At 44.7% G+C, this 16,394-nt stretch overlaps 1 protein-coding gene across 7 annotated transcripts in view; it reads left to right on the forward strand.

Moving 5' to 3' along the window:
• LOC144769184 (uncharacterized) overlaps positions 1-16,394 on the forward strand; it is a 4,448,662-nt gene that overhangs the window by 3,666,474 nt on the left and 765,794 nt on the right. The window lies entirely within an intron of this gene.

Genomic DNA, 16,394 nt, shown 5'->3' on the forward strand with positions numbered 1-16,394 from the left:
AGTGCTGTTGTGGGTCTGTCTCTTGCTGTTTTAGTTGCTGTTCATTCCAGCTTGTGTCTCATGTGTCTGTTGGGATCCCTCTCATCTTACAATGCCTGATTGCCCACTAAGGGGTGCCCAATTCATGAGTTACTTTTATATGGCACTGTGTCCACATCTGTGTCATTGTTGTTCAGCCCCCCTCATGTGTTGTGTAGTTGCCTGGGGATACTGAGACACACATAAACACATGTTGTGTCAGATGTGCAGTGTGAGGTTGCCTGTTTGTGTTTGTGCATCTGCACCAGTATTGCTGTTGTGGGCCATTGGCTGGATGTTGTTTGGGTGATTTTCCCTGCTGTCCCTGTGAATCATATCTCATCATTCTGCACATTAATCCCGGTTGTTAGGTCCCATTGCTGCCATGGAATGGAAGATTGTGACCTGACACCTACAGTCTCCACAGGATGTATTGATGTGTGTGTCTATTTTCGAGATGTGTGTATGCATTATGATGGGCACTTCTGCTTTTGTGTCATTTTACACTGTATGCAATGTCAGCCCCCATGGGTGGTGCTTGTCTGCACATGGCCTAGAGTATGTTTTATTTTCACTACTGTTAGCGGTCACCACATCTCTGTGGGTATGGGACCCAATCACTACTTTGCCACAAAAGTGTTTCATATGTTGGGACTAGGAATCATACATGCTGTTTGGCATTTGCAGCTTTCACCATGATGACACTTACCTTTTGGTCACTGTGATGAGGGGGGTTTAGACCCCATTACCACAATGCTCAACATTTGCTGCAGTAGTTTGGAACCCCACACTTAACTTTTGTTCTACACAGTGATGGAGGGTTTAGACCCCATTACCACAATGCTCAACATTTGCTGCAGTTTGGAACCCCACACTTAACTTTTGTTATACACAGTGATGGGGGGGTATAGACCCCAATACCACAATGCTCAACATTTGCTGCAGTATAGAACCCCACACTTAACTTTTGTTCTACACATTGATGGGGGTTAGAGCACATTGGGACAATGCTAATGTGATGCTTGACTTGTGTAGGCCACACTCAGTTTTTGGGTCACACATGTGATGTGAGTTACATTTTATGTTCGAAGTCGTATTCACTGTTGTGGGCATTTGTCACAGACTACACACTGTTGTCATGATGTTAGGGGGATGTATTTTGCTGACATACCTAATGTGGTGTATGATGGATGTGTGGCACCTCACCCATCCTATGGGTGTGGGTGTTGATAGTGAGAGTCACACAGTGCCCTGTGAGTGGGGGTGGTAGTAGTGATAAGCAACATACCCCCTATGAGTGGGGATGGCAGTAGTGATAGGCAACATACCCCATATGAGTGGGGGTGGTAGTAGTGATAGGCAACATACCCCCTATGAGTGGGGATGGCAGTAGTGATAGGCACCATTCCCCATATGAGTGGGGGGTGGTAGTAGTGATAAGCAACATACCCCCTATGAGTGGGGATGGCAGTAGTGATAGGCAACATACCCCATATGAGTGGGGGTGGTAGTAGTGATAAGCAACATACCCCCTATGAGTGGGGGTGGTAGTAGTGATGAGCCACATACCCCCTATGAGTGGGGATGGCAGTAGTGATAGGCAACATACCCCATATGGGTGGGTTTGGTTATAGTGATAAGCAACATACCCCCTATGAGTGGGGTGGTAGTAATGATAGGCAACATACCCCCTATGAGTGGGGATGACAGTAGTGATAGGCAACATACCCCATATGAGTGGGGATGGTAGTAGTGATAAACAACATACCCCCTATGAGTGGAGATGGCAGCAGTGATAGGCAACATACCCCATAGGAGTGGGGGTGGTAGTAGTGATAGGCAACATACCCCATATGCGTGGCTATGAGTGGGGGTGGTAGTAATGATAGGCAACATACCCCATATGAGTGGGGGTGGTAGTAGTGATAGGCAACATACCCCATATGCGTGGCTATGAGTGGGGATGACAGTAGTGATAGGCAACATACCCCATATGAGTGGGGATGGTAGTAGTGATAAACAACATACCCCCTATGAGTGGAGATGGCAGCAGTGATAGGCAACATACCCCCTATGAGTGGGGATGGCAGTAGTGATAGGCACCATTCCCTATATGAGTGGGGGGTGGTAGTAGTGATAAGCAACATACCCCCTATGAGTGGGGATGGCAGTAGTGATAGGCAACATACCCCATATGAGTGGGGGTGGTAGTAGTGATAAGCAACATACCCCCTATGAGTGGGGGTGGTAGTAGTGATGAGCCACATACCCCCTGTGAGTGGGGATGGCAGTAGTGATAGGCAACATACCCCATATGGGTGGGTTTGGTTATAGTGATAAGCAACATACCCCCTATGAGTGGGGGTGGTAGTAATGATAGGCAACATACCCCCTATGAGTGGGGATGGCAGTAGTGATAGGCAACATACCCCCGATGAGTGGGGTGGTTGTAGTGATGAGCAACATACTCCCTATGAGTGGGGATGAAAGTAGTGATAGGCAACATACCCCATATGGGTGGGGGTAGTTGTAGTGATAAGCAACATACCCCTATGAGTGGGGGTGGTGGTAGTGATAGCCATGCAAACCCTATAGTGGCTGTTGCTAGTGGATAGGATATGGACCCCCTGGGTGTGTGTGACATTTGGCGGGTAGGTGTCATTTGTTTGTGTGGTGGGTGTCTGACTTACCGTCTGCGCCGTCCGCGTCTGTTCCTGATCCGGTCATAGATGTACAGTGCTGGTATGACCTGCGCGATGGGATTCATGATGTGTTCATCTCGTACACGCTGCTTGTTGCGCCGTCTCGTACCCATTGCTAGCTGGTCCGTCTCGTAGCGGTGGATTGTGTTCTGGTGCGATTCGTACCTGATATGCTGCTTTCCCGGATGCGGTCACGTGCTGTACGTGGTGACCTGTTCGGCACGTAGGAAGTATGCATCGTACTTGGCTGCCCAGAAAATGCTGTGAAAATGGTTACGTGCGCCTCGATTGGGCGTTTACGGATTCGGCTCGTACGGAAATTGTGGATGGAGTCGGAGCGTACGTGTCAGTCGGGAATTTTGCACATTTCCGTATCGAACTTCTTCGCCCAGACGGTCCGGCTCCTGGAACGATTCGGTCGTGAGGTAAGGCTACGGAGAGCTCTCGGTGAACTGTTCGACCGAGATAGGAATCAACCCCTATATGTAAAAATTACTCACCTAAATTGTACTTACACCTCAACTCAACATAAACACAAACAAGTTGTTTTATTTATGTCTGTATTTAATAATAATAGATGCTGGACACTGACCCTAATTAATGTACTATTCCAACTCCAGTCTAAATTAAATTGGGGTAGGTGCTGGACACTGAACCTAATTAATTTACTATTCCAACTCCAGTCTAAATTAAATTGGGGTAGGTGCTGGACACTGAACCTAATTAATTAACTATTCCCACTGCAGTCTACATTTAATTTAATTGGGGTAGGTGCTGGACACTGAGCCTAATTAATTTACTATTCCTACTCCAGTATACATTTAATTGGGGTAGGTGCTGGACACTCACTTAAATTAATTTACTATTTTAACACCAGTCTACATTTAATTGAGGTAGGTGCTGGACACTTAAATTAATTTACTATTCCACCTCCAGTCTAAATTTAATTGGGGTAGGTGCTGGACACTGACTTAAATTAATTTTCCATTCCAACTCCAGTCTAAATTAAATTGGGGTAGGTGCTGGACACTGACCGTAATTAATTTACTATTCGAACTCCAGTCTAAATTAAATTGGGGTAGGTGCTGGACACTGACCCTAATTAATGTTCTATGCCAACTCCAGTCTAAATTTAATTGGGGTAAGTGCTGGACACTGACTTAAATTAATTTACTATTCCAACTCCAGTCTAAATTAAATTGGGGTAGGTGCTGGACACTGAACCTAATTAATTTACTATTTCCACTCCAGTTTACATTTAATTGGGGTAGGTGCTGGACACTCACTTAAATTAATTTACTATTCCAACTCCAGTCTAAATTTAATTGGGGTAGGTGCTGGACACTGACTTAAACTAATTTACTATTCCAACTCCAATCTAAATTAAATTGGGGTAGGTGCTGGACACTCACTTATATTAATTTGCTATTCCAACTCCAGTCTAAATTTAATTGGGGTAGGTGCTGGACACTGACTTCAATTAATTCACTATTCCAACTCCAATCTAACTTAAATTGGGGTAGGTGCTGGACACTGACTTAAATTCATTTACAATTTCAACTCCAGTCTAAATTAAAATGGGGTAGGTGCTGGACACTGAACCTAATTAATTTACTATTCCCACTCCAGTCTCCATTTAAATGGGGTAGGTGCTGGACACTCACTTAAATTAATTTACTATACCAACTCCAGTCTAACTTTAATTGGGATAGGTGCTGGACACTGACTTAAATTAATTTACTATTCCAACTCCAGTCTAAATTTAATTGGGGTAGGTGCTGGACACTGACTTCAAATAATTTACTATTCCAACTCCAATCTAACTTAAATTGCGGTTGGTTCTGGACACTGACTTAATCAATTTACTATTCCAACTCCAGTCTAAAGTAAATTGGGGTAGGTGCTGGACACTTACTTAAATTAATTTACTATTTCAACTCCAGTCTAAATTAAAATGGGGTAGGTGCTGGACACTGAACCTAATTAATTTACTATTCCCACTCCAGTCTCCATTTAAATGGGGTAGGTGCTGGACACTCACTTAAATTAATTTACTATACCAACTCCAGTCTAACTTTAATTGGGATAGGTGCTGGACACTGACTTAAATTAATTTACTATTCCAACTCCAGTCTAAATTTAATTGGGGTAGGTGCTGGACACTGACTTCAACTAATTTACTATTCCAACTCCAATCTAACTTAAATTGGGGTTGGTGCTGGACACTGAACCTAATTAATTTACTATTTCCACTCCAGTCTACATTTAATTGGGGTGAGTGCTGGACACTCACTTAAATTTATTTACTATTCCAACTCCAGTCTAAATTTAATTGGGGTAGGTGCTGGACACTGACTTAAACTAATTTACTATTCCAACTCCACTCTAAATTAAATTGGGGTAGGTGCTGGACACTCACTTATATTAATTTACTATTCCAACTCCAGTCTAAATTTAATTGGGGTAGGTGCTGGACACTGACTTCAATAAATTTACTATTCCAACTCCAATCTAACTTAAATTGGGGTAGGTGCTGGACACTGACCCTAATTAATTTACTATTTCAACTCCAGTCTAAATTAAATTGGGGTAGGTGCTGGACACTGAACCTAATTAATTTACTATTCCCCCTCCAGTCTACATTTAATTGGGGTAGGTGCTGGACACTGACCCTAATTAATTTACTATTCCAACTCCAGTCTACATTTTAATTGGGGTAGGTGCTAGACACTGACTTAAATTAATTTACTATTTCAACTCCAGTCTAAATTAAAATGGGGTAGGTGCTGGACACTGAACCTAATTAATTTACTATAAACCCAAAATCCCATTCATAAAATTAAATTCTAACATTTAAAAATAAATTTCAAACGTAATTTTTTTTAAAATGTATGTACTTTTTTAAAAACACTCCCCACCCTTATCCCCTATTAACCCAACATCCCACTCCTACAATTTAATTTAAAATTCGAAATCTAATAAATTAATTACATACTTTAATTAAAAAAAATTATAAATTTAATTTAACTTTTTTAAAACACTCCCCACCCTCATCCCCTATAAACCCAACATCCTGCTCCTAAAACAATATTAAAAAAACATTATTATACACATTTTAAACACAATTTAATACTTAACACTAACTATAAAGTATTTCAAAAAACGATATTTTTCCTTTCGATATTACTTACATCGATATTTCACTAAAGATATCAGCCCTCATCAGTCTTTCAGCCCTCATCAGCCAGGATAGTTTGTATGATTTATTCAGCACTCCGTCCATCATTTGTTTGCGTAGCACTTTAAACCCTAAGTGGAATGGGTATGCCCAGAAGTGGGTCCCCTGCTCACTGTGTCACAGGATTCAAGCTAGCCTGGCTGATGAAGGGTAATACCCAGAAACCGATCCTAGGATGCTTGTTTCCTGTCCAGGGATGGACCTGGCTTGGCAGTTCAGTCAGGACTGTTCCCATGAGGCACAGGGTCAAGACTGATTTGCATATGGCTGGGTCTAAACTGAGGTGGCATGGTGAGCAAAAGAACGATAGATTTAACCCAGATCTCTTGACTGGGTTTGAATGTATGATTTATTCAGCTTTCCATCCATCATTTGTTTGCATAGCACGTCTGATTTTGCGGCATTTGTTATGTGTTAGTTTTTCATGGAAGATTTGTGTAAAGCTATTTGGGAGTCATGTTTAGATTATGAATAACAAAGTCTTTTAACAGATTCAACAAGAAAATATAGATGTAGAGTGGGACTTGATTGGCATACATTTAAGGTATTTTATTATTAGCTTATTTTCATATGCATTTTTTTGAAGCTGTGGGATTTAAGATATGGTCAAAAAAACAATTGACACCAGCAAAAAGTGGAGGTTACCATTAAAGCAGATCCTACTTTCCTACAGTCTGCCTGTCTTCTCCTGCCAGTCGATCTATGCGTGGGAGATTGGGGGGAGGGGTACCTCAAGGCTACCTTTGGTAATGTGGTATCCTGAGTAAATGGAAGAGTGATATCTTAGGCTGACAGAAGAAAATAATGTTAGTTGAGAAATAGTTGGCAAGAGTGGAGACGCTAAATTCTGTAGTAGGTTTGTGTGATTGTACATGAGTTAGAATGCGATTTCTTGTGGTTAGTCTAAGTTGATGAAAGTAAGATATATGTGCCTCTCAATTTTATGTTGGTGTGTGCGATGGTCCGATTGGGATAGATAGAGGCGATCGGATAGAGACATCTAGCAACAGATTCCTTACCTTTGGATCTCTCAGACATCAGACTGGATCTGGAAATGTTTTCTTCAAGCAATACCCCTGTGCGCTGGTAGGTGGCGTTGGTTGGCGCCGTGTGATGTTGTTGGCAATGTCCGCACCAGAAATAATGCCTGCGTCACATATATAGGCGCCACCTCAACGCCTTGGCGTAGGTTCTTTTCGCGCCAGTCAAGTATTGATCCGTGAAGAGAGCTACCCTCTGTCACTTTTTGACAGTCTTTTTGTACATATTGTGGAACCCTTTTTGGTGTGAAGGTTATCGTGTTGTGGAAGACTCCAGATTTCAAGCCATGCAGCGCCTGTCAACATGATATTTTGGTGACTGACACGCATTTGGTTTGTTTCAGGTGTCTGGAGTCCGACCAAGACTCGTAGTTTTGCTCCGACTGCTGGGTCATGGTTCTGAAGGCTTTGAGGGAGCGGTCCCTAAATCTGCTTGTGGCACTGGCAGGTGAAGCCATATTGCTCGACTCCTGCGTGGTCATGGACCCCTTTGAAAGGAAGGTCGGAGCACCGCTCCAGGAGTCCAAAGTTCTCTTCATCCCATTCAAAATCATTAGGACATTCAGGTAAGAGACATATGTAGCACAACAAGTCAATGCGTGCTTCGACTTCTCCCCATCCATTGGCCAACGAGACAGAGGATCCTCCCATTTCAAGGCCTAGTTCTTTAGAACCTGCACCTGAGTTGGCTCTGCACCGCCCCTATTTTCCAGGAGCCGGAGCTCCCCAGCCCAACTCACAGAATTTTATGAAGCTATGCGCATCATTTTTGGGCAGCCTGACCCCTCTGGTGCTTCTTCATGCCCTGTGGGTTAGAGGGAGCACCATTGGGTTCCCTGCAGTTGGCTCCATCCCGAGGCCAATGCCACCCCTTGAATCCAGACTTGGATCCAGCCTGGCGTCAGTCATGCCACTGCGACCTACCCCGCCGCCGCTCTTGACACCAGGGCTCCCGCCGGTGCCCATCCGCAACGTCAGCCCCATTCTCATCCTCGATGATGCAGAGTCGGGCGGTGTATGTTGATTCCGGCACCGATAGGTCATTTCCTGAGTCTTATTCTGAAGGGCTAGCAGTGGGTAAAGATTGGGAAGGGTCGCTGGACCCTTTAGAAGACAACCAGAAGATGAAATGGACTGGTATGAGGATTTGGGTGAGGCCACTGAACTGGATTCTTCTCAAGATACAGACTTGTTTTCTCCCCCTACTGTGGCTACACAGGAGTGTAGGAAACTGGGTACTATACCAAAGTAAGGCATAGTGTGCACCGAGACCAGTAGATCCTCAGAGGTATAGCAGAGGATTAAATAGACAATCACTAACAGCTCTCTTTGTGGTAGTGTGGTCGAGCAGTTTGGCTTATCAGGAGAGTGTGTTAAGCACTTATTGTATTCACTCAATCAAGACTGATGGCACATACTCAGAGACTGAATCCAGACCAATTAGGTAAGTAGAAAAAAGGTATAATTAAGTTTTATTTCTAGACCCAAGCAGGACTTGGCACAAGCAAGTAGACTATAGTTTCAAATGCAAATCTTTACAAGGAAATGCAATAGTGAATGGAATTGGAATTGTTACAGGTATTTGCTTTCAAAATAGTTCAGTATACAGTATAATTACCTTTGATTACTTTTAGATTACTTTTTTGACTACTCGAGGTGATATGCCTAGATATCCCATTGTGGACCTTACAAAACACAGGTAAGCACGACTGGTTTTGGCTCAAAAAAAGGTACTTCGAACATTTTTGGACAAAAATCATAGCATTGGTTCCTATAGGAGAAAAGAAGGTTATGTTTGCAGGTAAGTAAATGACCAGCAAGGATGGCTTTTGGCGTTTAGAACCAAGGTTCCCCGTGGTTCAGATAGGCACTCAAATTGCTCCACCAGTAGCACCAGGGCAGTCGGGTGCAGAGTGCAGAGGCCCAATGTTAGCCAATGGGGCTAAGGGGGCCTTTGGTCAAGGGATGCTTACGAGCAGACCACTTGGTTGTGGAAGCAAGACTCCTTGGGGTAGGATCAGCACTGCAGGGGCCAACAATAAGCACAGGAGCTGCACCACCAGCAGCAGAGAGGCAATCGGATACAGAGTTCCAAGGCTATATCGGGTACCCTTTGATTTGCAATGGGCATCTCCGGTTCGGAGAAAAGGCTGCAGGCTTGGTCAAGGAGGTTTCCTGAGGACGACCAACGTTAGGAGAGGTAAGTTGGGTTCTTGGGAGATGCCTTGACACTGTCAGTTGGGCCACCCAAGGCTGTGGGGTGTCGGGTGCTGGGGTGTCTTTAGGCATCAGACTTGCCGTTGGTGAGAGTGAGTGAGGAAAAAGTGGAGTTGAGTTTTTCGGAACTCTGCATGCTCCGCAGAGCAAGGAGTGCGGAAATCTCCGCAAACTTTGCGAATGGCCTAGCGAAACTCTGCCCTGGCCTAACCAGCCCATCAGACATGTGGGTCCTCCAGATAGTCTAAAGGGGTTTCTCCCTCCCCTTTGAGATCACCCCTACCTCCATGCCTCTATCCTGCAACCTGCTGACGTAAGATCATTTGAATTTACTCTGGGAGGTAGTTATGGCTCTCTTGGCCAAGGGAGCCATATGGAGAGTTACAGAGCCAGAAGTAGGCTGGGATTGCTATTCCCACTACTTTCTCGTCCCAAAAAAGGACATGGGCCTTCGTCCTATCCTAGACCTGCGAGCCCTCAACTACTTCCTCAAAAAGGAAAAGTTTGAGGTGCTCCCTGCAGCTCAGGTCCTGTCTGCCCTGAACTCAGGAGACTGGATGATAGCATTGAACTTGCAGGACACCTATTTCCACATTCCCTTCCTGCCTGCCCATCCGGCGCTACCTGCGGTTTATGCAGCATGCATTTTCAGTTTACATTGCTCCCTTTTTGTCTTACCAGTGCCCCTTGGGTGTCCACCAAGGTGATGATGATGATCACAGCTCATTTGCACACATCAGGGGTAGCAGTCTTCCCCTATCTCGATAACTGCCTGGTGAAGGTGGGCTTGTCTCAGACTATTGTCTCCCACGTCCAGACTACAGCAAACCTCCTGCATTTACTATCAATGTGTTGAAGTCACTCCTGACTCCCTCTCAGATGCTTACCTTCATTGTACCTGTTCTGGATATAGTGCAGTTTCAGGCTTATCCTCACGAACGGCGGGTCCCGGATATTCAGGCTATGATACCAATGTTTTAGCCTGTATCCTGGATTTCAATGAGAATATGTGGCTGCTGGGCCTCATGGCCACCTGCATCCTGCAAGTGGCACATGCCAGATGGCGTATGCAGGCTCTCCAGTGGGACCTGAAGATCAAGTGGGCACAGCATTAGGGGAACCTATTCGACAGGTTCCAGATCTCAGAGGGAACTGCACAAGACCTACAGTGGTGGCTGATGAAATGCGATTGGATCAGAAGCAGACACCTCTCCCTTCCTCACAGTAGTGACAGATTTGTCACTCCTGGGATGGAACAACCTTCTGGGGAAGACGGAGATCAGAGGACTCTGGTCTCTGGCGTAATCCGGACTCCACATCAACTTGCTTGAGCTCTGTGCAATCCCAATGGCATTGAAAGCCTTTCTACCCTCCATCTAAGGAAGGCTTGTGCAAGTGTTCACAGGCAACACCATTGCCATGTGGTACAGCAACACATATGGTGGACTGGGGTTGTGGATTTTTTGTCAAGAAGCTCTGCTTGTCTGGACATGGATGGAACAACAGGGCATATTCTTGCTGGTTCAACTCCTGGCAGGTTCCCCGAATGTCAGTGTGGACTAACTCAGCCATTTATTCCTAGTGGGTCACGAGTGGCATCTCTATCTGGAGGTGGTGCAAGGTCTCTTTTAACAGTGGGGAGAGCCTTGGTTACATCTGTTCACCTCAGCAGAGAACCCGCAATTTCAGCGGTTTTTAACCCCTGGAGTTTCTAAGCCGGCTCTCGTTTGGGGCGCTTTTTGTCTCAAGAGGAACTCACGCCTCCTGTATGCTTTTCCGTCCATACCACTCCTGACCTGAATTCTCAAGAAGATCAGGAACGACCGGGCCCAAGTCAGTCTTGTAACTCCGGACTGGGCACCTAGAGTCTGCAAGCCGAGCTTCTTAGCATGAGCATCGATCCTCTGATCAGGCTGCCCCTTCAGGAGGTTCTTCTGTCAAAGCATTAGGCGAAGGTCCTCCACCCCAACCTATCAACTCTGCACCTTCTCGCATGGAGATTGAGCAGCGGCAGTTGATTACTCTAAAATGTCCTCCCGAAATCTGCACTAAGACTGTATATGCCTGCCGGGCAATTAGTAAAATATTGTACAGAAAAGTCTTTTGACCCTCTTCCTGCTGCCCTTTCTAATATTTCAGCTTTTAATATTTTCCCTTGACCAGAAGGGCTCTGCTCTGGGCACGCTGAAATGGTATATTGCACCTTTCTCTGCCTTCCTGAGGCTGCCAGATCAACCCTCCCTTTTTAAATTACCTGTTGTACATATATTTCTGAAAGGCCGTGTACATATGTTCCCCTGCCACCCCTTTCATTATGCCTCAATGGGACCTCAATTTGGTTCTCCTTTCTGCATAATTGCTCCCACCGGCTGCTCACCATCAAAAGAGCCTTCTTAGTGACAATTACATCTGCCAGGAGGGTGAGTGAGCTGCAGGATCTGTTGTCCAAACCTCCCTTTCTCACGATATTATTTGACAAATTGGTGCTTCGCACTAGGGACCTCTGAAAGTGGTGACTCCATTTCACGCGGGTCAATCTTTTACCATGCCCACTTTCTATGTTCCTCCGCATTCCGCCAGAGAAGAGGAGCGACTCCACCACTTGGATCCAAAAAGAGCATTGCCACTCTACCTTGACTGCACAAAAAAAGTCTGGGTGGACAACCAAATCTTAGTGGGGTACGTTGGAATGAAGAAAGGTTGTGTGGTGAGGAAAAAGACCCTCTCTCATGGATGTCCTCCGCATCAACATTTTTAATGCTTTTGCCAAGAAGAAGCCTCTTGAAGGCTTTAAGGCTCATTCCACCAGAGCTAAGGCTGCTACCACCACTTTGGAATGTAGAGTCCCAGTCCTAAACATCTGTCAGGCAGCAAAGTCGGCATCCCTGCACACATTTACCAAACATTACTGTCAGGATACTCAAGTCTACAAGGACGGCCTTTTTGGCCGCTCAGTCCTGCAGGACTTGCTAGTGTAAATTTGCCCGCAGTCCTTCCTCTGGGGATGTCATTGCTTGGGTATCTTTTCAAAGGTAAGGAATCTGTGGTTAGATAACCCTATCAGTTAGGCAAGTTACTTACCTTTGGTAACACCATGATTTAGCTGCAGATTCCTTACAGACCCACTCATCCTCCTTGTGCTATGGGCAGGTTTTAGAGTCAGAGTTCTTTCCTTTCAGGGCCTTAGTTTCTTAAAAAACACACACCAATATCTGTACTCTTCATGGCTCTGTGTTTCTAGTGAGGAAAGTCATGAAAAGTAAATGACGTCAACGCACTGAGGTGGTGCCTATACAGGTGATGGGGATGTCACTTTCAGCGCGGACTATGCCAACGATGTCACACGGAACCCGACAGATGCCAGCTACCGGCGCACAGGGGTATTGCTTGAACAAAAATCTTTTGGATCCAGTCTGACACCTGGGAAATTCAAAGGTTAGGATTTGTGGCTAGATCATGTCTCTACCAGATAAGGTGTTATCAAAGGTAATTAAATTGTCCTTCAATCCTTGTTTTTTTGCAGGTTTAAGTTGTCTGTACGTGTTACAAGGGTACTCCTGATAAGGACAGAAGTTAAACTTCTTCCAGGGTTGGAGAAAAAAAGTGGTTGGTGGGAAATTGAACTTGTTATAGCTCAACTGATTTTTGCATGAGCAAATCTACGCATTCACATATGCTCGTGCTCAAATGCAGTTCACTAATATTTCCTAGGAGTATGATTTCCTGACCTCCTTATGTACATTTTTGTGAATTCATGAAAGCTGTATATCTGTACGCATGCATGGGCAATTATCATGGTGTACTTATGTGAATTTCTTTCAGAATTTGACCCCTATTTAGGTGTGGCATTAACCAAGACCTTTTGTTTTTTAATAGAGTTCTATCTCTCTCTGTGTCTCCTGGCTGACTTCACTGAGCTACAGCATTCTCTTTCACAAGCAGCATATCGGCAAGCAAAGTAATTTTGTTCAGTGCCAGGAACCACTGTGGCAATGTGTGGTTGTTGAGACGAAAAATATTTCTGCTTTTGCCATTGTTTGTTATAATGACAAGGGCCCAGCAGTATCCACAACAATAAAGTTTTGCAAAAAACGATATCAAAATAAGACACATTGACAAAACCAAAAGGCTGACCACCAATGTCATACCTATTAGCTTTTCCAATGCTTATTTATTTTCATGTTTCATATAATTTTGTTGAAACTGGTTACACTGATTTTTCCTTATGATTATTTTTGGGAAATGCTAGCTTCCATCAATACATTTTACTAAATGATGTTTCAAAGAAATGATACCCAAAATTTCACAGCAGTTTAGCAAAACGTTTTTTTTCCTAGTTGTGGTTTTCTAATGAACATTTTAATTTCAAAGCAAAGAATCATCAATCTTGCTTTGAAGCTTTTGCACATATTTGTATCTAATCAGAGAGGATTCTGGAGCATTATACAAAGCCTCATACGGTTAAACTTTGCAAGCGTGTGTACACATTTTTATACTGGAACCACTGTCAGTAGTGCAGTCTGAACTTACATTTCCTTACGGCGCTTACCCTGATTGTTAGATTTGGGGGTCTCTAGTTGGCAGAGATAGGTACCTTTGTCCAAATAGGGACCCTTGCCTCTAGTCAGGGTAAGGGGGTACACTCCTAAAATAACCCCTGCTCACCCCCTTGGTAGCTTGGCACGAGCAGGCAGGCCTATCTCAGAGGCAGTGTAAAGCATTTGTGAACACATACAGTAACCCAGTGACAACACTACAGATGGACACCACACAAGTTGTAGTATTTTTATATAGACTTAACACAAGACCACAAACAATAAAAATCCACAATACTGTACTTCAAAAATGGTAGAAATAGCTTAGTTATCTTTAGATGTAAAATGCAACACTTAAAGTTCAATGTACCTTTGGATGCATAACGCTATACAACGAAAGTGTTGCAGGGAAGTTGATGCATTGGTTCCTTACACACAAGAACGGTGATGTGTCGAGTCCCTACTGCTGCGTAGGGTATGCATCGGTTCTTCTCTGCGTGGGGCGGTGATGTGCCGGTTTCTTACTGCGCTTCTATGGCGATGCGACCAGCAGCGCCATGATGCGATGAAGATCCGGTGCAATGAAACAAAATGGAGTCTTCTTCTTGATGCGACAACAATGCGTGCACCCCAGACAGCCTTGCGGGCACTCAACAATTCTTCTTAGCTGCGAAAGGCCCTGCGCCACGCTTCTCCAGTGATGTGACGGCGTCTGCTGCGACGTGGACACTGTTCTCCGGTAATGCGAGGCGCTTCGGGTGATGCGATGGCAACTGCGGCAGAGGCGGCACGCTTCTCCTGTGATGCAACGGTGTCTGCTGCGACGGCGACACTCTTCTCCGGTGATGCGACAACAACGTCTGCGGAGGCGACACACTTCTTCGTCTTGTGTCGCGCTTCCAGCTCCCAGAGACACGCAGTTTCTCAACAGCAGGCACTTCAATTCCCAGCAAGGGAAGGCAGGGGAGCTGGTTGGTGAAGTCTGTTGTCCCTGAGACTTCAGCAGGAGGCAAGCTCTATCTCAATCCCTTGGAGATCCTTTACAAGTTGATTTGAAAGTAGCACAATGACCTTTCTCCTTTCCTTGGCAGTCAGGCGACCACTGCAGGTCAATTCCCCAAACAGCACTCAGCTTAGGGATAGTCTCCTCCTCAGTTTCTCTGGTTCCTCTCCGAGGCAAAGGTTCTTCATGTTTCCCAAAAGTGATCTAAAGTTCTTGGGTCTGGGTCCTAATATTTATACTCCAAAATCCTTTGTCTCTGAAGGCAGAGAGGGCCTGTACCTATTCCAAACCAGTTCTGTGCATTCCTGGAGCACTTTGTTTACAGGACTCCTTCTCTTCCTTTGACAGTGTAGGCCAGGGACATCAGACTCACTACAGGAGGTGGAGCCAGCATTGTGGAAGGCAGGCCCAGCCCTATTTAAGTCCCAGGTGCAACTCCTCCCACCCATCTACATGCAGATAGCTCTATTTAGCCCTGTGCTGACTCACCCTGGCTCCTGGAATCCCCCAGCTCCTGTCACTCAAACTCCAGACAGGGAATACACAACCTAGCAGAGGCAGACTTGGACAGTTTAGGCAAGAAAATACCTACTTTCTAAAAGTGGTATTTTCAAACACAGAATGTTAAAACCAACTTCACTAAAGGATGTATTTTACCATTCTGAGTTCAGGCATACTAAACTCAAATTTCTACCTAGTACCCTGAGTCAGTAAGGATTATAAGATGCTATAATCAAACTGCCCATTCTGGCCTATGGGGAACAGGTAGCCTTGCAAAAGTGAAAAACGAAAATGGCTGTAATTCACTATTAGGACATAACACACACCAGGTCATGTCCTACCTTTTACCTACAATGATCCCGGCCCTTGGGCCTACCATAGGGGTGACTAATATGCAGAAAAGGGAAGGTTTAGGGACTGGCAAGTGGGTGCACTTGCCCAGTCAACATGACAGAACCAGACTGCACATAGGCTCTGCAATGGAAGACCTGAGACACACTTTACAAGCTGCTTCTGTTGGTGTCACAACCAGTGCTGCAAGCCAAGCAGCTGCATTTCATTTACCAGCCCTGGGCACCCGCAGTGCACTGTACTAGGGTCTGACAGTAAATCAAATAAGCCAATCATGGAATCACTAATCCATACATCAATTTACAATAGGGAGAGCATATGGACTTTAGCACTGATCAGCAGTGGTAAAGTGCTCAGAGTCAAAAAACCAACAAAAACAGGTCAGACAAAATACAGGAGGGAGGCAAAAAGTTCAGGAATTACTCTGCAAAAAGGGCCAAGTCCAACACTGATAATAAAGGCTTTGTATTAATGAACTATAAATACAAGTTCGAACAGCATTAACACATGGGCACAAATATTACCTTAACTGTAGACAGTGCCATTCCCTGATCCATAATTTGGTACTGTAATCTGGCAGCCAAAGGGTTTATGCTGCAGAGGATTGTGCTTAATTGACCAAGGAAAAAATAAACATGTTGTCCTGGGAATCAGGCTATTGGGTACCTGCAAAATGAAAAGAAAGCTAAGGTCGAAACCACAGAATGGGGAATTATCCTCAAATTTGGCATGTTTTCACCTGACATGAGGGGCTAAAACCAGCAACTTGTACTATAAACAAATGCCTAT

This window comes from Lissotriton helveticus, chromosome 7, assembly GCF_964261635.1.
Source record: "Lissotriton helveticus chromosome 7, aLisHel1.1, whole genome shotgun sequence".
NCBI lineage: Eukaryota > Metazoa > Chordata > Amphibia > Caudata > Salamandridae > Lissotriton > Lissotriton helveticus.